General features: G+C 42.2%; 1 long non-coding RNA gene across 2 annotated transcripts; it reads right to left on the bottom strand.

The window, feature by feature from the left end:
- Positions 1 to 2040: 2040 nt before the first annotated feature.
- Positions 2041 to 9957, bottom strand: LOC140847268 (uncharacterized). 2 transcript variants are annotated; one of them, XR_012127095.1, is made up of 3 exons: positions 9849 to 9957; positions 2412 to 2573; positions 2041 to 2222 (listed from the first exon to the last, which is right to left on the bottom strand). It is a non-coding gene; the product is annotated as an uncharacterized lncRNA (long non-coding RNA). The 2 variants fall into 2 exon arrangements; XR_012127096.1 differs by lacking the exon at positions 9849 to 9957 and adding an exon at positions 6788 to 6861.
- Between the last annotated feature and the right edge of the window lie 9853 nt (positions 9958 to 19810).

Here is a 19810-nt window from a genome sequence, read left to right as displayed (position 1 = left end):
GCTCTTTGAGTAACGAGTGTGATTTGTGATGTGTGTACTGTGTGTGGTCAAGCTTGGTCAGCGTGCCTCACTGGGTGTGCTGGGTTCACTCCGAGAACCGTGGTTCATGTGTGGAGGGTGGGCAGTTAAGTTCTCGGTTTGATGTGCAGTGTGTTGAGGGACTTCTGCATTCAAGTGCACAGAGGACAGCCTCTCGTGCTTGGCGGTTTTCTCCACAGGTTTGTAAAACTCCAGGAGGGCCTTGTTTCCTGAGGGCGCAGAGAGCCACCTCATCTCTTTACTAGCAAGGCCCCGAGGACGCCTTTGCAGTAAAGTGCCAGAAAGTGCTGCAGGAGAACCTTATGACAAACTCTGCCGCGGAAACAATCCACCATGCACTGAGGAGACCCTCCCTGAGAGAATGCTAGGCTGCTTTCATTTTGCATGCAATTTGCTCCTATGTGATAAGGAAAACAGCAAACATTGCAGTAGAACGCGGTCTTCTCTGTACGCCCTCTATCTCAACGACATAGGTGGGCTGCGAATAGGCCTTTGCACCAGCGACACTGGGGGTTGCAGAAGAAGGTGCATTGTGGTGACAGCAGTGGAGGCAAGTCAGCTTTGGATTCCGCTTATGTGAGTGAAAGAAACCACTGCAGGACGGCCCATTCAAGGAAGCATTGAAGCCCTGGCAGTGGAGGCTGAAATTGAGCTTGCAAGGTGCTTGCCACCGTGTTTGTGTAGCCAAGAACGTTGAGGCCTTGTTGAGGAAGACTGGCCGTCAGGCAATAGGCCCGCATACGACGAATTTTGCTCGCCGTGTGGTTTCCGTGTCTGTCCTGTGTGCCTGCACTCTAAGCGCCTGAAAGAGGTCTGCTGTGAGGAGCTCTCTTTGCTGGGAGTGTGGTGCTCATGTGTGTGGACATTAACGTGAAGCCTTGCTGAGGAAGCCTGGCCGCCAGGCAATAGGCCCGCATACGACGAATTGTGCTCGCCGTGTGGTTTCCGTGCCTGTCCTGTGTGCGTGCACTCCAAGCGCCTGAAGGAGGTCTGCTGTGTAGAGCTGTCTTTGGCTGAGTGGCTGGTGCTCCTTGGTGTTGCCACTAACGTGAGGCCTAGCTGAGGAAGCCTGGCCGTCAGGAAGATGCCCGCATACAACGAATTCAGCTCGCAATGTGGTTTCCGTGTCTTACAAATTCTGTTGTTTGTTGTGTTATGTGCTGTGTTCTGGCTTGTGTGAGTGCTGCCTTTAGGCTTTCTGTGTGTTACATACTGGGTAGATGTTGCGCGGGCTGTGTCATTTGAGCATTGTGTGTAATGATGGGTTCGCCTCGTGACGGACGTGTGTGCATGTGTATGTTGTTTGTAGGGGCGTATTCGTTCGTGCTGTCTGCGTGTGCTCTGTATGATAGGCTTGTGGTTGGGCGTGTTGTGTGCAGTGCGCTGTAAGTGTGTTGCATGCGTTTCGTCAGTTTTGTGTGCATCTGTATGTGTTGTGTCAGTTTTGTGTGTGTGGTTGTGATTTGCGTGTTGTGTGAGAGAGGCTGTGTGTGTGTTTGGCTGTTTGAGTTATGCACATGATGTGAGATGTGTTGACTGTGTGTGGCTGCGCTTGTTTTGTACGTCTCTTGCGTACAGTACGTGGTCTGTGCGGTGGTTTTCGTGTGCATTGTGAGCAGTGGTTATGTGCCTTCAAGGCACATTTCACATTGTAGGAAATATAATCTATGAACAATGAATGAAGCTACATGCAGAATACTAAAACCTTCCTTTTCTCTGTGGGATTCTGTATGTCTAAGGCAGGGACGTCCCCTACCCCCACCTTAAAGTTCAAGTTCCCTGCATCTTGTACGTCTGTTACACGACTATCCTGTGTTTCCCTCTCTCTGAAACTCTGCAGGGATTTCTCCCAAAAACCCCTTGAGTTCCTAACAAACATGAGACCATCCAGTCGGTCAGACCCACAGAACCCCTTCACTGTGGTGCCTGCAGAAAAAAATAAAGAACAACCTTTCGCCTGCTGTGAAAGTCTCATTACCTGACAAAGCAAGATTCCGCCAGGGGGGCTGGTGCAGAAGAGGAAGGCTCTGGTCTGCCATTGATGGTAAGCAGCCTGGAGAAGCAGCAGCCAAGCCGCCTCCTCCTCTGCACTTGCAGCAGCAAAGCAGGGTCTTCCTCGTGGACCATGCTGCACGCGGTCCTGTCCCAGAGTCAAGACCATGCAGGTGCATCCTCACTGGGTCCTTTTGGAATGCAGAGAAAGCCCTGAACCAAGGCACATGCCCTCTACCTGACTCACAGAGACTGGGTTCTCACGCCCCCTCCTGGCCACGGGGAAACTGCAGGGCCCCAGAGATCACTCTGGTGTCCATGGTCACCGCTAATGGCAGCCAGGGTCAGCACAGGATTATGACAGAAATAAGCATATCCACCTCTCCTCAAACATCCTTCCTGCAACTAGAAAAACTTGCAAACGGTGGCAGCAGCAAGTGGCAGGTGGGGAGCCAAGCAGCAGGTGGCAGGTGGCAGCAGCAGTCGGCAGGGGCCAAGCGGCAGGTGACAGCATCATGTGACAGGGGTCAAGTGGAAGGTGGCTGTGGAAGGCAGTAGGAGACAAGTGACAGGCGGCAGATTTCAGAGGCTGGCAGCAGGGACAAGACATCAGGAGGCAGGTGGCAGCAACAGGAGGTGGGGGCCAAGTGGCAGGTGGCAGTGCCAGGTGATGGGAGGCACGCGGCAGGTGTCAGGGGCCAAGCAGCAGGTGGCAGTGCCCAGTCAATCGGCAGGCGGTGGGGGTCAAACAGCAGGTGGTAGTGGCAGGTGAGCATGTTGTGTGTTGTGTTGCATTATTGGTGCTGTGTTGTTATGTGTTTTGCTGTACTATGTGTGTTGTGTTGGTGTGCCTTGTGTATGTTCTCAGTGTTGTATGTGGTTGTGTGATTTGTGTGGGGTTATTTATATTGTGTGTTTTTTATGGATTGTGTTGTGTGGCTATGCATGTTGTGTGAGGTGAGTCTTTTGGGTTCTATAAGAGTTGTGTTGCAAGTTGTGTGTGTTGTGTGTAGAGTATTGTGTGCTGTATATTTTCTGTGTGTTGTATATTTTCTGTGTGTTGTGTGTTATGTGTGTGTGCGGTTGTGTGTTTTGTGTGTTGAGGGTGTGTTTGTGTTTGTGTTAGGGTTAAAGACTCATGTGGGTGAGGGTTTGGGTCTGCCATAGGGGTAACAGTAAGGATTATGGATAGAGTTAGGCACAGTTTTATAATGAGGGGACCAATTTTAATCAGGAAGACTCTCTTCTAGGTAACTTACGCATGACATGGCCAGGGAGACAAAATTACAATGTGGAATTCTCTGAGCTTTAGGAAACTAAACGGGCTGCCTGTGGGTCACAATTACGGATATCCTGTGTGCTGTGTTATGGTTATATCCTGAATTAGTGTTGATAAGACATTAAATTTAAGGTGGACTTCTGTTTTGTTTAGAGCTAGAGTAGTGGTTTATGTGAGGGTTAATGGGTTGAGTCTTTCCTTCAGTTCATATTGAAGATCAAATGAGGATGAAGTTTGCGGTATGGAGAGTTTTTGCATAATATGTAGCATCAATTTATACCTTTTTAGGAGTTAGCTTTAGGGGACATGGTTAGTGACAGGGTTCCTTTTAGACCTATGTCATCAATTCTGTGTGGGTGTTGTATATAATGTCTGGGGTGAACAGTGATGTTTAGAGTGATGATGAGAAGTAGTCTTCAGGTCAAGCATTCCCATACCCATATTCATAAGTGTAGTGCTGGGTTCAGAGAGCTTCCATTTGGCATTCTTCCAAGAGCCCCTCTTTTTGGAGGAACGTAGCTGCAGTACAGCACTGGATCAGCACCCACATTCAATGGGGTTGGGAAGAACCTGAAAGGCTTTCTCCATCAGCCACATGGGTTATTACCATGTTGCACACAAGAAACACACAGTACCAAAATTCAACATCATTTCATGATAAAAACTCTCAACAACATGGGTATAAAGGGCAGTACATCAACATAATATAGACCATATATGACAAACCCACAGCCCACAATATCCTTAAGAGCGAGAAACTGAAAGCTTTTCCTCTAAGATCGGGAACAAGACAAGGATGCCCACTCGCCCCACTGTTATTCAACATAGTACTGGAGGTCCTAACCACGTCAATCACACAACACAAAGAAGTAAAAGGCATCCAGATTGGTAAGGGATAAGACAAACAGTCACCATTTCTAGATGACATGACATTACACATAAAAATCCCTAAAGAAAATTTTCCAAAACAACTAGAACTAATACCTGAACTCAGCAAACTTGAAGGGTACAAAATTAATACACAGAAGGCTGTTGCATTCCTATACACTAATGGTGAACTAACAGAAATAGAAATCAAGAAAACAATTCCATTCACAATTGCACCAAAAAGAATAAAATACCTAGGGATAAACCTAACCAAGGAAATGAAAGACCCTGACAACTACAAACAACAACAAATGTAGGCGAGGATGTAGAGAAAGGCGAACCCTCCTACACTGCTGGTGGGAATGTAAATTAGTTCAATCATTGCAGATAGAAGTATGGAGATGCCTCAAAAACTCAAAATAGAAATAACATTTGACCCTGGAATTCCTCTCTGGAATAAACCCTAAGAATGTAGGAGCACAGTTTGAAAAGACATATGCACCCTTATATTTATCGCAGCACTATGTACAATAGCCAAGAAATGAGGGAAACCTAAGTGTCCATAAGTAGATGAATAGATAAAGAAGAGGTGGTACATATATATAGTGGAATGTTTTTCAGTCATAAGAAGAAAACAAATCCTACCATTTACAGCAACATGGATAGAGCTAGGAGATATTATGCTCAGGGAAATGATCAGAGTGGAGAAAAACATGTGTCAAATGATTTCACTCATCTGTGGAGTTTAAGAACACAGAAAAACTGAAGGAACAAAACAGTAGCAGACTCACCAAGCGCAGGAATGGACTAACAGTTACCAAAGGGAAAGTGACTGTGGAGGATGGGTGGGAAGGGAGGGATAAGGGGAAAATTTGGGCATTACGATTAGCAGACATAATTTAGGGTGTGGCATGGGGATGGAAGTATAACACAGAGAATACTAGTAGTGATTCTACAGCATATTGCTATGCTGATGGACATTCACTCTAATGGGTTATGTGGTGGGAACTTGATAATGGGGAATGTCTAGTAACCATAATGTTCCTCCTGTAACTGTATATTACTGACACCAAAAAATAATAAAAATAAAGAACCACACAGTACCTTGGATATAATGAGCTTTCTCCCTAATGCTGCCCATGTGGTCAGCATCCACCTCACTTAAATCACACCCATGTCTGAGGCACCAGGATCTGAAGTAGGAACCTGTTTCTCTCACCAAGCACATTCTGTCTCTAGGAAATCGTCGGCACTGTGACGTAATGGATTCTGGAGGCAACACTGCTCCTCTTGCAAAGTCCACCCGTAGAGGGCATGTGGTGACCAGCCCAGGGAAGTTGCATCATCTTAGACAACAGACTAATATTAGTTGTTCTGGCATATATATACACATATCGAGAGGTCTACCGTGACACATCCAAACATGTGCACCCAAGGCACAAGCTCCACCCAACCTCACAGGCCTCTAGTTCTCTGGGTCCTGGTCCAGGCATCAGGATGAAATTTAAAGGGTTACCTCACTCTCAGGGTTCTGAGGTGTGCTGGGTTAATATTCCGGGATTTCCTCAGGGATTTATATTGTTGTATATATGTAAGACTCACGATTAGGGGGTCTGACCTGGAGTGGGGTTCGTTTCAGAAGTCATTTGGTTTTGGGTTTCCCTCCAGGGTTCTGGGATAGGGTTATGGTGACATGGTGTAAGCAAGGGATTAAGGTTAATATTCCAGGTAGTTTTGATAGGCTGTGGATTAGGCCTAAGATTTAGTGTTTGAGGGTTAGGGATTTTGTGTGTGTGTGTGTGTGTGTGTGTGTGTTAGGTTTAAAGTTACATGTGGGTTGAGGTTTGGTGTCTGCGACAGGGGTTAAAGGTGGGATTAGGGACTGAGTTATGCACAGTTTTAGAATGAGGGGCAACAATTCTAATATGGAAGTTTATTTCAAGGAAAATTATGCATGATAGTGCCAGTGAGATGAAATTACAAGGTGGAATTCTCTGAGCCATAGGAAACAAAACGGGTCACCTGTGAGTTACAGTTAGTGTGATTGTGTGTGCAGGGTTTGGTACATCTTGAATTACTGTTTGATAAGTGGTTAGATTTAGTGTGGATTTCTGTTTTGGTTGGAGCTATGATAGTGGTTCATGTGAGGGATGATGTGTTGAGTGTTTCTTCCAGTTAACAGTGAAGATATCAAATGAGGGTGAGATTAGTGGTTAGGGCATGTCTCAGGATTAGGAGCAGCGTCAAATTAAGGCATTGCTTGGGGTTAGCTTAAGGGGACAGTGTCATTGTCAGGGTTCCCGTTGGATATTTGTCCTCAATGAAGTGTGGATGAGGCTTCTATGGTGAAGGGAGAACTGACATATTTCGGGTGACTGTGGGGTGTAAGTCTTCGGGTCAAACTTTCCCATACCCATATTCCCAAGGGTAGTGCTGGGCTCAGAGATCTGCCATTTGGCATTCTTCCCAGAGCCCCTGTTTTCTAGGAATTTAGTTACAGTACAGCAGAGGAGCAGGACCCAGAGTCAACAGGGTGGGAAGGACCTGAATGGCTTTCTCCATTAGCCAAGTAGGGTTATCACCATGTCCCAGGAAAGAAACACACAGTACCTCGGATCTGGGTTCCATTGGCCCTAATGCTGCCAAGGTGGTCACTTCCCACCTCACTGAAATCACACTCACGTCTGAGGCAACAGGCCCTGAAATGGGAACTTGCTCCACTCACCAAGGATCACCAAACACATTTTGTCTCTAGGAAACCATCGCCACTGTGATGTAATAGAATCTGGAGGCAAGGCTCCTACTCTTTCAAAGTCCACCACTCGAGGGCATGCACTGCCCAGCCCTGGGAAGCTGCATCTTCTTAGACAATAAACAAACATTAGGTGTTCAGGCATTTACATGTCAAATGGAGATCTCTGCCATGGCAAGTGCAAACGTGTGAGCCCATGGCACAACCTCAACCGAGCCTCACAGGCGTCCAGTCCCCAGGGTCCTTGTCCAGGGATCAGGATAAAATTCAAAAGGTTAGCTCGCTCTCAGCATTCTGATGGGTGCTGGGTTGTTTTAGGATTTCCACAGGGATTTATGTTGCAGTTTACGTGTGAGGTTCATGATTATGGGGTTTGACCTGGGGCTGAGTTCAGTTGCAGATGTTAGTATGTTTTGGGTTTCCCCCCAGGGCTTCGTGGTGCATAAGCAGGTTTCAGGGTGAGGGTTTCTGGGCTATGTTATATTGACAGGGTGCTAGCAAGGTGTTAGTGTTAATATTCAAGGCAGTTTTGATAGGCTGAGAATTTGGCATAATGTTTAGGGTGTAAGAGGGATTTTTTTTGTGTTTGTGTGTGTGTGTTAGGTTTAAAGTTAAATGTGCGGGGAGGGTTGGTGTCTGCAATAGGGGTAAAAGTTAGGAATAGGTTCTGAGTTAGGTGCAGATTTAGAATGAGTGAAAGTAATTTTAATGGGGATGATTCTCTCCAAGGTAACTCATACAGGATAATGCCAGTGAGATGAAATTAAAACGTGGAATTCTGTGAGCCATAGGAAACAAAACAGGTCATCTATGGGTAACGGTTAGGTTGATTGTGTGTGAAGTTTTTTGGTACATCTTGAATTAGTGTTTGATAGGTGGTTAGATTTAGTGTGGACTACTGTTTTGGTTAGAGCTGGGATACTGGTTCATGTGAGGGATGACATCTGAGTCTTTCAGTTAATGTTGAAAGTATCAAGTGAGGGCAAGGCTAGGGGTTAGGGCAAGGCTTCTGGTTAGGTGCAGGGTCAAATTAAGGCATTGGATGGAGTTAGCTTAAGTGGATAGGGTTACTGTCATGGTTCCTATTTGATCTATGTCCTCAGTGAGGTGTGGGTGAAGCCTCTATGGTGAGGGGCAAATGGAGATATTTAGGGTGAGGGTGAGAACTAATTCTTCAGATAAAACAACGTGACACCCATATTCCCAAGGGTACTGCTGGGCTCAGAGAGCTGCCATTTGGCATTCTTCGAGGGCCTCTGCTTTTCTAGGAATTTGGTTACAGAACAGCACAGGAGCCAGACCGACAGTCAATGGGGTTGGAAAATACCTGATAGGCTTTCTCCATTAGCCAATTGGATTATTACCATGTCCCAGAAAAGAAACACAGGTTACTGTGCATCTCGGTTCCGTTGCCCTAATGCAGACAAGGTGATCAGTTTAAACCTTACCAAAATCACACCCACTGCTGAGGCACCAGTCCCTGCAGGGGAGACCTGTTCCCCTCACAAAGCTTCACCTAGCACATTCTGTCTCTAGGAACTTTTGCCACTGTGAAGTCTTGGAATCTGGAAACAACACTGCTGCTCTTGCAATGTCCTCCACTAGAGGGCGCGCGGTGCCCACCTCTGGGAAACTGCATCCTCTTAGATGACAAACATTAGGGGTTCAGGCATGTATATATACATATGGAGAGCTCTGCCATGTTATGTCAAAATGTTTGAGCCCTCGGCCCAACTTCAACAGAGCCCACAGTCCTCCATCCCCGGGTCCTGAACCATGTGTTAGGATGTAATCAAAGGGTTAGCTCACTCTCAGTGTTCTGATGGGTGCTGGCTTAATTTTTAGGGTATGCTCATGGATTTATGCTGTTTTATGTGTGAGGCTCATGCTTAGGGTGTCTGATCTGTGGTTGTGTTGGTTGCAGTAGTTATTCGGTTTTGGGTTTCCCTCTAAGGCTTCATGGTGTGGAATCAGGTTTCAGACCAAGGGTTTCTGGGTTAGGGTTACATTGACAGTGTGCAGGCAATGGTTAAGGTTAATAGTCAAGGTAGTTTTGATGGTTAGGCTGAGTATAAGGACTAAGGTTTACAGTACAAGAGTTAGGGATTTGTGTGTGTGTGTGTGTCTGTGTGTGTGTGTTGTTTAAATTACATGTGGGATGAAGGTTGGTGTCTGTGACTGGGGTAAAAGTTAGGATTAGAGGGTGAGTTAGGCCCAGTTTTAGAATGAGGGGAACCAGTTTTAATGAGGAAGAGTCCCTCCAAGGTAACTAATGCCATGCTTGTGAGAAGTTACAATGTGGATTTCTCTGAGACATAGGAAACAAATCCAGTCACCTGTGCATTACAGTTAGGGTGTTCATGTGTGCAGGGTTATGGGTACATTGAATTAGTGTTTGATGAATGGTTAGATTTAGTGTGGGCTTCTGTTTTGGTTATAGCTAAGATACTGTATTATGTGAGAGATGATGTGTTGAGTCTTTAACATAACAGTGTAGAAATCAAATGAGGGCAAAGATAGGGGTCAGGTATAGGCATGTCATTAGGTGCACCATCAAATTGAGGCATTGCTGGGAGATAGCTTAAGGACATAGGGTTATTGTCAGGGTTCCATTTAGACTGTGTCCTCAGTGAAGTGTAGGTGAGGCCTCTGAAGTGAGGGGAGAACTGACATATTTAGGGTGAGGGTGAGGTGTAAGTATTCAGGTCAAACTTTCCCATATCCAGTTTGCTAAGGGTAGTGTTCAGCTCAGAGAGCTGCCATTTGGCAATCTTCCCAGAGCCCCTGTTTTCTAGGAATTTATTAACAGTACAGTACAGGAACAAGACCCAGAGTCAACGTGGTGGGAAGGACGTGAGTCGCTTTCCCCATCAGTCAACTAGGGTTATTACCATGTCCCAGGAAAGAAGCACACAGTACCTTGGATCTGGGTTCCATTGGCCCTAATGCTGCCAAGGTGGTCACCTCCCACCTCACTGAAATCACACCCACGCCTGAGGCAACAGGCCCTGAAGTGGGAACCTGCTCCCCTCAACGAGGATCACCAAGCACATTCTGTCTCTAGGAAACCGTCGCCACTGTGATGTCATGGAATCTGAAGGCAAGACTCCTGCTCTTGCAAAATTCACCACTAGAGGGCACGCACTGCACAGCCCTGAGAAGCTGCATCTCCTTAGACAATTAACAAACATTAGGTGTTCAGGCATTTGTGTATATAAACAGAGAGATCTGCCATGGCACGTTCAAATGTGTGAGCTCACAGCACAAGCTCAACCCTACCTCACAGGCCTCCAGTCCCTGGCGTCCTGGTCCAAGGATCAGGATGAAATTCAAAAGGTTAGCTCGCTCTCAGTGTTCTGATGTGTGCTGGGTTGTCTTTGGATTTCCTCGGGGATTCATGTCGCGGTTTATGTGTGAGGCTCATGATTAAGGGGTCTGACCTGGGCTGGTTTCAGAGGTTTCCCTCCAGGGCTTTGTGGTGCATAAGCAGATTTCAGGGTCTGGGTTTCTGGGCTACGTTACATTGACAGGGTGCAAGCAAGATGTTAAGTTTAACATTCAAGGTAGGTTTGATGGTTAGGCTGAGCGTAAGGACTAAAGTTTACAGAACAGGAGCTAGGGATTTTCTGTGTGTGTGTGTGTACGTGTGTGTGTACTAAATTTAAATTGCATGTATGGTGAAGGTTGGTGTATGAAATTGGGGTAAAAATAAGGATTAGGGAGTGAGTTAGGCCCAGTTTTAGAATGAGTGGAACCAGTTGTTAATGAGTAAGGCTCCCTCCAAGGTAACTAATGCTGTGTTAGTGAGGTTACAATGTGGATTTCTCTGAGACATAGGAAAGAAATCTGGTCACCTGTGCATAATGGTTAGGGTGATCATGTGTACAGGATTATGTTTACATCTTAGATTAGTGTTTGATAAGTGGTTAGATTAAGTGTGGGATTCTGTTTTGGTTAGAACTAGGATATTATTTTATATGAGGGATGATGTGTTGAGTCTTTCTTTCAGTTAACAGTGCAGATATCAAATGAGGGCGACATTAGGGCTTAGGTCAAGGCATAGTGTTATGTGCAGAGTCAAATAAAGGCGATGCTTGGAGTTAGCTTAAGGGGATAGGGTTACTGTCAGGGTTCCGTTTAGACCTATGTCCTCAATGAGGTGTAGTGAGGCCTCTAATGTAACGGGTGAATGGAGATGTTTAGGGCAGTGTGAGGAGTAAGTCTTCAGGTCAAACATTCTCATACCCATATTCCCAAGGGTAGTGCTCGGCTCAGAATGCTGCCATTTGCATTCTTCCCAAAGCCCCTGCTTTTCTAGGAATTTGGTTACAGTACAACACAAGAGAAGGACCCATAGTCAATGGTTTGAGAGAACCTGAATGGCTTTCTCCATCAGCCACGAGGGTCATAACCATGTCCCAGAATACAAACACACAATACCTTGCGTCTGGGTTTGGTTGTCCATAATACTTCCAATGTGGACAGCTCCCATCTCACTGAAATCATACCCACAGCAGAGGCACTGGGCCCTGAAGAGGGATCCTGTTTCCCTCACCAAGCATCACCAAGCACATTCTGTCTCTAGGAAACAGTCACCAATTTGACATCATTGAATATGCAGGCAACATATTCTTAGGCAGAAATGTAAGGGATTCAGGCACATATATGCCTACTAATGTTTACTCTCTGATATGATACAGGCTCCCAGGGCTGGGCAGTTCACGCCCTCTAGTGGGGTACTTTGAAAGTGCAGCAGTGTTGCCTGCAGGTTAAATGACTTCACAGTGGCGACTGTTTCCTTGAGACAGAATGTGCTTGGTTAGGGGAGCAGGTTCCCACTTTAGGGCCTGGTGCCTCTGCTGAGGGAGTGATTTTGGTGAGGTAGGAGCCGAGCACCTTGCCAGCATTAGGGAAAATCGAAGCCTGATCCAAGGTACTCTGTGTTTTTCTCTGGAACATGGTAATGACTCACGTGGTTGATATAGAAAGCCAATTCAGGTCCTTCCTAACCAAGGTGAATATGGTTCATGTTCTTGCATTGTACTGTAGCCACATTCCTAGAAAAGCAGGGGCTCTTTGAAAAATGCCAAATGGCAGCAGTCTGAGCACAGCACTACCCTTAAGAATATGGGTATGGGAATATTTGACCAGAACATTACTCCACTCTGACCCTAAGTATCACCATTCGCCACTCACACTATATGACTCACCCACACCTCATCGATGACATAGATCTAAGTGGGACCATGACATCAACACTGTCCCCTAAAGCTAACTCCATGTAAAGCCATAATTTGATGTTATACCTATCCCAAACTTTGCCCTCACCCCTAACCTCACCCTCATTTGATCTTCACTGTTAGATGAAAGACTGAACCCATCATCCCTCACATAAACCACTTCCATAGCTGTAACTAAAACAGAAGTCTACACAAATCTAACCACTTATCAAACACTAATACAAGATGTAACCATAACCCAGCACACATGATCACCATAACCGAGACCCAAAGGCTACCCATTTTGTTTCTTATTGCTCAGAGATTTCCATCTTGTAATTTTGTCTCACTGCCACTATCATAAATAGGTTACCTTAGAGAGAGTTTTCCCTATTAAAAGAGGTTCCACTCACTCTAAAACTATGCCTATCTCTATCCCTAATCATAAATCATGTCCATTGCATACATGAATCCTCACCGCCATGTCACATTAACCCTAACACACACACACACTAAAAAATCCCTTACCTTCACACCCTAAACCCGAGTACTTACACTCAGACTAACCATCAAAACTACCTTGAATATTAAACTTATCCATTGTCTGCATCGTTACTGTAACCCTAACCAAGAATCCCTAGCCAGAAAACGTATTCTGCATTACGAAGCCCTGGAGGGATTGCGAAAACGTAATAAGCAGCGCAAACGACCTCAACCCCATGGCATTGCCCCTAGCGGGAGCCTGATATATCAACACCAACATAAATCCCTTAATGAATGCGAAACATGAACACAGCTCTCATCATACCCCTGAGAGCTGACCCTTTGAATTTCATCCTGATCCCATACAGGGACCCAGGGTAATAGAAACTTTAAGACTGGATGGATGCAGGAGGTGTGGGTGCAGCTTCACTCTGGTGTCAAACATTTGGACGTGTCATGGCCGAACTCTCCATATATATATATCCCCATGCAAGTTTCCTCAGGAGGATAGGGATATTGTCTCTCTCGGTTATCACTATTCTTAGCACTAAAACAGTGTTTGGCATATAATGATACCCCATGAATATTTGTTGAATGAATGAGTAAATTGAGCCTTTTAAGACACCCAACATCTAGCTAACAGAAATTATGGAATAGAGACAACAGGATGCAGGACATTATCAAACAAAATATCAAAGAAAAATACCAAAATACATTATGAGGCTATTTTCTAGGGCTTGAATTTCTCAAGTGAAAGGACCTACCAAGTATCTAATATAATTAATGGAGGGATGGATGGGAAGCTACTCAAAGCCACACCATTAAGTGATTTCAGAACACCAAGCATGAAGTATCTGGAGAGAAAAACAGGTAATATATGAAGGACTAGGAATTAGGATGACATTGAACTTCTTAACAACAGTATTGAGAGCTAGAACACAGCGAAGCAATGCCTCTATAATTTGGAAAGAAAAATATTTTTAACTCAGAATTCTATACAGTCAAACCATTAGTCAAATGTGAAGATAATACATACATTTTTAGAAATACAAGGTCTCAAAAACAAACCTCAAAGGTTTATTTTCCTTAGAACTCTGCCATAGGATATACTTAGTAGGGATTTAACCTCAAAAGAAGACATGTATTTGGGTAACAGATCATCACAGAGAGAAGAGCAAGATGAGGAGGTCGCAGGGTTGGGGATGCATAGCGGGCCCGGGGAAAACAACTGCACTGAAGTGAGGGGAGAGAAGGTTACAATACTTTCAGTTATAAAGTGAAACTAAAAAATTATTTTATTTGTTTAGCACATGTAACAAATAATCTTGAGGGAAGCCATTTCATCATATGGGAAGAATTAGCTAGAGTTGCTTGGGAAACTAAATAAATAAAAAGAAAGCAGTTATGAACTACAGGAAAACAGAAGGCTGAACAAAAAAGGAAAAGTTTTCGTGGGATTTTTATGGTCAGTAATGTAAACACTGAATATTACTTTAACCAAAAATCTTTTAATGTAAAAAATGTTACTTTAACCAAAAATCTTTTGATGTAAGAGGTCAGTATGTGTATGTGTGGAGAGCTCTATCCACATCTACTCTAAAATAAATCAGTAGGTCTCAATTCCAAAAACCTTGGTATAAATAAAATGGGCAATTCCATTCTGTAGAAAACAAGTATAAAACTATACACATCCAAAAATTATTAAGAACAACTAGTGGAAAATGACTAAACTGAAGCCATATTTTGAGAAGTGTTTAGTTATGAAAAACAACTACTGCGTTGTGTTAGAATGACAAATTTTGACTTTTTTTTGCTTAGGGGTATTGCCATTCCCTTGCCCTCCAAACCTGATAGAAAATCCTCCATACCTTTATCATGTAGAGGAGTATATTTGGTTCAAGGTCAGCAAAGGGGAAACTAGAAATTCAATAGGGAGATTTTGGAAGCAAGGGGCTATAGAAGGACTGAGATGAGTTCTTCATGCAACTCTGTCTGACTGCTAACCTGTAATGCAAAAATAGAGGCCACAGAGTCCAAAGAGAACTGAAAATTTAGAGAAACATGCAACCATGTCTTTGATTACATTTCTAAGTCCACGCACAGCTGGGCAGCAGAAGGTGGAAGCCTTAATGCCTTGAGGTGTCTGGACAAGACCTCTCCTCAAATTTGCTGACAGTACATGTCAGTATATTGAATACTCTCTAGGGAGCCGGGCTAAACAGAATGAGACTGAGCAGAGACAGTAGTGGCTACAGGTGTGATTGCTATACCAGTAAACCAGCAACCCATAAGAAAAAAACAAGCTCCATAATGGCTACAGTGTACTGCAAACAGTGTTCTGCTTCCCTCCAAAGCTTGCTAGATATGCAACAAAACAGAAAAAAAAGTGATTCATGCTCAGGGTAAAAATAGGACTAAATAAACAGATGCTGAGTAAGCACAAATATTAGATCTAGCAGACAAAAATGTTGAAGTAGCTATTATAAATATGGCAAAGAATGAAAAGACAAAAACTTCTTGAGTGAACACATAGCAAATCACAAATTGGAAACATCAAAAAAAGTGTTCATATTTACAGATCTGAAAGGTATAGTAACTAAAGAAAAATTTGCTTCATTAGCTAAACCACATATTTGAGAGAACAGAAGGGGAAAAAATCAGTAAACTTGGAAATACATTAATAGAAACTAACCAACCAAAGAATAGAGAGAAAAAATACTGAAACAAAATGAAAGGAACCTCAGAGATTTTTGGAACAATATTAAGTATCCCGTTATATGTGTAAGTGGAGTCTCAGAAGGTGAGGAGAAAAAGAAAGGATTAGAGAAAATAAATGTAGAAAAAAATGGCTGAAATGTTCTCAAATTCGATGAAAATATGAACTTTCAGATTCAAGAATTGCAACAAATCTCAAGTAAACTGAACACAACATTTCATTCAGGTACAGTGTGGTCAACCTGATAAAAGCCACAGATGAAGAAAGAATCTTGAAAGTTGCAGGAGGAAAAACAAAACACTACATACATGGATTTCATGATACAAAGCACACTTGTTAGAGAAACAATGGCAGCCAGAAGACACTAAAATGAGATAATCGAAATGATGGGGGTAGGGGCGAGTGGCAGGCACCAGAAACACCTGTCAGCCAGCAGTTCTATGGCCCTCAAAACTACCCTTCAAAAATGAAGGCAAAATCAAGGATATTTTCATATAAGTAGGTGGATATAGTGCATTCCTAGAAGAACCTCTCTATAAAAAATGCTAAAGAAAATTCCACAGGAAGGATCAAGAGCCAATTAAATGGAAAGTGTATGTAAATTACCACAAAAGGAAACCCAAATACAGTTTGTTAATTCTCTAAAACTACGATTTTTATTTTAATTGCTTTAAGAAATAAGGACAGAAATTAAAGGCTGCACAAAATGAGAACCTAAAGGGCCATACCTTTACAGTGAAGGTGAATCAGAAGCGAACAGACCTGTGGAATTACAGACAAGTATCAGTCCTTTGAGGCTCCAGGGAATTTCAAATCTTGAACTTGGTTAGCTTGTCTTGGATGAGACATAACACCATTTCCTTGCAAAATCAAATTCAAATCACTTTTTGAAGAAAATATCTTCATTGTAAAACTCATTCCCACAAATTAATTTGTCAACTGCAGTGTTCACCATAAACCCAAAGATAAATAAGCACACAAATAAACTAGACCTCCATCAATAAGAAATAACAAAACAGCAAACAATAGAAGCATAGTACTGTTATTGGGATTATCAAATTTCAACAGTAAAACAACCAAGCTTACTATGCTTAACAATATAAAAGACAGGTTTGAAGAAATCGAAAGGAAACTGTAATAGTAAGCATATTTGGACTAGATCCACTATAGAAGTTACAAAAAATATAATTGGAAGTTAAGTCAGTTGGCATTTTTAACAGCAGATTTGGTACAATTTGTAGGAAGAATTAATGAACAGAAGATACATGAGAAGGAAAATTACAATCCAGCACACACATACCAGAAGGCAAAAAGTTTAGAAGAGAGGGTAAGAAACATAAAACGTACACTGAAAATGTCTAACATACTGTTAATCAGAGTAGTGGAAGGAAAAGGAAGGGAAAATGGAGCATAGGCAATATCTGGATAGATAATTGCTGAGAATTTTACACAAGGGAAGAACAACACTCTATGGATTGAGGAGGTGCAATGAATTCCAATTAAATGATATCCAAGTTGGATAAATTTTAAAAAATCTATAGCTATACACATAAGAATGATACTGCAGAAAAATAAAAACAAAGAGAAAAATTTTAAAGAGACCAAAGAAAACTTCCAGATTACCTTCAAAGCAGTTTGAGGACAGAGTGATAGTACAGATGTACTCAAAAGTTAAAAATTGCTAACCTAGGATTTTATATCAGGTGAAAATGTGCAGATATGAAAGAATCAAGACAAAGATAAATACACTTTTTGACAAACAAAACTAAGATAATCCACCTCTAATGGTTTTATTTCCTATTAAAAGAAATTCCAAACTATTCAATATAGTGATAAAATTAATATTCAGTAAAACTTTCCTAAAAATGACTTAGTTTAAGAAGCCAAAGCATTGATGATTGCAGGGAGACAGTCCTGAAACTTCAGAGAGTTTGGTGTCTGTTGAGGAGAGTATGCCCCAGGTGAATCTGGTGCAAGCCTCTGCTCACATACGACATTTTGCAAAAACTAGGCACATTACAGCCGTGGCCCACTTACCAAGAAACTAGCCATTTGTTTCCCTAATTTCTATAAAGTAGCCACAATCTAGGAGCCACTGAGAAAGGCTTTTTAATCATAGTATCCCAAAGTGTATGCACAGATGCCGTGCACTTCACATTAACATTTACCCAAATCCTCATGGAATCTATTAATGTGCAATTCCAAACAAATCCAGCTATCTGGTTATTTAGTTTACAGAAGAATTTAAACAGTAAACTAAAGATGTACAGAAATGAGTATAAATACAAGAATTTTTTTTAAATTCTGTGAAAGATGTTTATTCTCACTAGTTTGGAATGTCATAATTTTGGACCAACATGCCCACAATAAAAATATTGGTGTATTGGGGAGATTTGTAAGTTTCCTTTTTCTGTTTGTTTATTTCTAGAAACCGCTGTTTTATATGACAAGAGATAATTATTCAGCCACCTGAGAGAAATTTTCCTGTCATACCAAGGTACAAATGGCAAATTAAGTTTATTTTGTAATTTCATATGTAGAGAAAGATATGTACAGTTGATTATTTGGGAATTCATTTTATTTATACCTTTATTTGGGAAAGGAAAAATAAAAACCTTTGAGAAAGGCTTTTAGCTAGTTGAACCAAACCACACAGGAAAGCATTGAGGATTTATTTATCGTTTGCTTACGCAATGGTGTAGATAAATAGGCTCATATAAATCTTCTGATTCTGAAAGTTTTTTTTGTGCCTCTTTTTATGTGTAAAGTATCCAAGGTCTTATAAGTTAATCATTAATAGGTTCTGAAATAACTATTTCTGGTTAAAATTTGAAACATGGGTCAGTTTTCTACTGACTTCTGTTTGTTTTTTTAATGTTACTTGGCCACTAAATCCATTAATGTTTTTTTCTCTGAATCTTTTAAATTTGCTATCAGAAGTTAACTATAGAATGTCTTTCAGTTTATTCATTGATATCTACAAATTGTGGCAATCTGAATATAACCTTGAACTTTATCCCCCTGTAAATACTTTGATTCTGTACCTAGGATCCGACACTCTGAGGGGATCCAAATGGAAAATACTAATATTTGGAAGAAAACTTCTCCAGTTTTTTAAACTAAGTTATTCACTGTTTAATGTATTAAGCATGGAATATTTACTTATCTAACCTAGTGTTTTTTTATTTAGTAGGGGGGAATAGTTACATATGGGGTAGAAAATGTATTGAGGATGGGAGAATAGTTATAAGGAGACTGGAGAAAACAGAAATGCTTCAAAATATAATGAAATGCACCTTAACACAGGCTGGGGGAGAAGGTTAGTCAAGCCCCGCTACCCAGGCTGCCGCCTCTGGGGTCCCTTGGGGGCTTTGGCTCATCTGGCCAGTTGGTCATTGCAGAGTCCCATCGGGAACACCGACCTCTGTCCACACAGGTCTCGGTCTGTACAGAGTGCCATCACCCAGTGTCTGGTGGAACTCTCCTCTGCTAGAAGCACTTTCAGATTCACCATTCAAGGTCATGACGACAAAGTGTACATCTTGGTAAGAGGTTATTTCACCCAGTCTTTTGCAGCTTAGTACTCCAGAGTCTCAGAAATTCTTTAATTCTGTCATTCTTTTTTCTTAATGCTCAGGTCTAGCAAGTACATGATTCCAAAATTGAGTTTTTTAATATCAGTTTGATTCACAGATCTAGATCCCTTAATTTAGTAACAAATGATCAAGTGCCTCTATGTGCTAGGTATTAGAGATAGAACAAGAAATAAAGCCTGATTCCTTCTCACTACAAAATAAAGTTTTTGACTCTCAGTTTTTAGTGGCATTTCTTTGTCAGTATAACACAAATCTCTCTCTTAACTTCTTTATCCCCATTTGATACTCTTATGTTTAAATACATTCTATTGCTCCTGCTTTTGCCTGCTTTCTCTATCTTTCCTTCCTTTTTTTCCTTCTATCCTTCTCTTTTTCTTTTTCTCTTTTTTTTATAAGACACTTAATATGAGATCTACCCTCTTAACAAATTTTTCAGTGCACAGTACAGTATTGTTAGTTATAAGTACGATATTGTACAGCAGATCTCTAGATTGGCTAGGTCTCTTATTCATCTTGCACAACTGAAATTTTATACCCTTTGATTAGCAACTACCCATTTCTCCCTCCCCCAGTCTCTGGCTACCACCTTTCTAAGCCCTGCTTCTATGAATTAGGCTTCTTTAGAGTCTTCATTTAAACAGAATCATGTGGTGTTCATCGCTACAGTTAGATGTCCTCAAGGATCATCTGTGTTGTCACATATCACATTATTTCCTCCTTTTTAAAGGCTGAATACTGTTCTATTTTATGTATGTACCACATTTTCTTTATCCCTTTATCCACTGGTGGGCATTTAGATTGTACGTCTTGGCTATTGTAAACAGTGCTGCAGTGAACATGGGGGTGTATATATCTCTTTGAGATACT

The sequence above is a fragment of the Manis javanica genome, chromosome 18 (genome assembly GCF_040802235.1).
Source record: "Manis javanica isolate MJ-LG chromosome 18, MJ_LKY, whole genome shotgun sequence".
In the NCBI taxonomy this organism is placed as follows: domain Eukaryota; kingdom Metazoa; phylum Chordata; class Mammalia; order Pholidota; family Manidae; genus Manis; species Manis javanica.
The sequence above is the reverse complement of the archived record's forward strand: the minus strand, read 5'-3'. Positions and strand labels throughout refer to the sequence as shown.